Source organism: Lolium rigidum, chromosome 6 (assembly GCF_022539505.1).
Source record: "Lolium rigidum isolate FL_2022 chromosome 6, APGP_CSIRO_Lrig_0.1, whole genome shotgun sequence".
Classification (NCBI taxonomy): domain Eukaryota; kingdom Viridiplantae; phylum Streptophyta; class Magnoliopsida; order Poales; family Poaceae; genus Lolium; species Lolium rigidum.
The window spans coordinates 222,243,657-222,245,806 of record NC_061513.1 but is presented as its reverse complement, the minus strand read 5'-3'; positions in this window follow the sequence as shown (position 1 = coordinate 222,245,806).

The window sequence follows — 2,150 nt, the reverse complement described above, 5'->3', positions numbered from 1 at the left end:
CCTCGTTGGGATCGACATTCTTACTTATCAAAGATATTACGATACACCCCCTATACTTGTGGGTCATCAGTAGTACAGAGAGCTGAAGCTAGATACCTGCACTTCCGACGAGGTAGGAGAAGTAGAACGTGGCCACGACATGATCGAATCCCCACCCTCGCCGGTGTACCCGCTACGACCAGACATTGAGGACTATTTCGTACCTGCAAACTCCAATAAATTACGGGAACCGAATCGATTAGGGGGCGGGGGAGGCAGAAGCGGAGGTCTTACAAAGCTATACCAATTGGTGCGCGGAACAAATCCCGGTCGTCGTGGGCGGCGGATCTGCTTGCGGCGGACTTTCCTGCGGTGGGTACAATGCGTGCGGACGAAACAAGTGCTGGAGCCGTGGTTGACGTGCAACGCCGCAGTTCGTCCGACGCCGCCGGGGGACAGAGCCGGTGGCGCGACGAGGCGCCGGCGATGGCTGCTCCGTACGATGGTGGGGAACGAGCTGCCAGCGGTTCTCCGGTCTAGCTTAAGAATAATTAATTAGCGAACTTGTTGCTTCTCTCTATGATATTCTCTAAAGACATATATCAGAGCGGCAATATGTGAGTTTTCCTGAAAAATAGATGACCCATCGGTCATTGGCTGCGCAGGCCCCACGGAGCGGCAATATATGATTTTTTCTCTCTAAATAAGTAGACGATCCCACTGGTCATTGGCTGCGACAGCCACACAGAGCGACAATATGTGTCTTTTCCTGAAAAATAGACGACCCCACTGGCCATTGGCTGCGGATGCCCCACAGAGCGGCAATATATGATTTGCTCTAAATAAATAGACGACCCCACTGATCATTGGCTGCGGCAGCCCCACAGAGCGGCAATATATGTCTGTCTTTTCCTGAAAAATAGACGACCCCATCGGTCATTGGCTGCGGAGGCCCCACGGAGCGGCAATATATGAGTTTCTCTAAATAAATAGACGACCCCACTCGGTCATTGGCTGCGGCAGCCCACAGAGCGGCAATATATGTCTTTTCCTCGAAAAATAGACGACCCCACTGGTCATTGGCTGCGGCAGCCCTATAGAGCGGCCCCATTTGTCATTGGCGGCACCGCGTATAAAATCATGAAATAAAACGGCCCACACGTCGGCGATAGATGGATGGCTGCTCCGACGTGTCTCCCGACCCTACCCGTCGGCCACGAGACGGTCGGGGAGGAGCCGCCCCTGTGCGGCCCCACCCGGTCGGACTAACGGTCAAGGCCTCGACTCGACGGCTACCGGCCGTTCCAGCACTTGTGCGTGTTTCAAACTAGAGGAGGGGAAAACTGAGGAAAAACTAAGGGACTGGGGAAAACTGAGTACAACTAACGAACCAGGGGCACGAAAATAGAAATCCCTAAGAAATAAGACACATAAGTACATATTCTTCACCACAATAGTTTTTAAGGCTATTTTCCCATGAGCTATATATTGCAAAGGCAAGGAATAGAATTTTAAATGTAGCACTCAAGTAATGTACTTTGGAATGGCAGAGAAATACCATGTAGTAGGTAGGTATGGTGGACACAAATGGCATAGTTTTTGGCTCAAGGATTTGGATGCACGAGAAGAATTCCTCTCAATACAAGGCTAGGCTAGCAAGGTTATTTGAAGAAAACTCAAGTATAAAAGGTGCAGCAAAGCTCACATATGAACATATTGTAAGTATTATAAGACTTTACATTGTCTCCTTGTTGTTCAAACACCTTAACCAGAAAATATCTAGACTCTAGAGATCAATCATGCAAACCAAATTTTAACAAGCTCTATGTAGTTATTCATTAATGGGTGCAAAGTACAAGATGCAAGAGCTTAAACATGATCTATATGAGCACAACAATTGCCAAGTATCACATTATTCAAGACATTATACCATTTACCACATGCGGCATTTTCTGTTTCCAACCATATAACAATGAACGAAGTAGTTCAACCTTCACAATGAACATTAAAGATAAAGCTAAGAACACATGTGTTCATACGAAACAGCGGAGCGTGTCTCTCTCCCAAACAAAGAATGCTAGGATCCGATTTTATTCAAACAAAAACAAAAACAAAAGCAAACAGACGCTCCAAGTAAAGCACATAAGATGTGACGGAATAAAAATATAGTT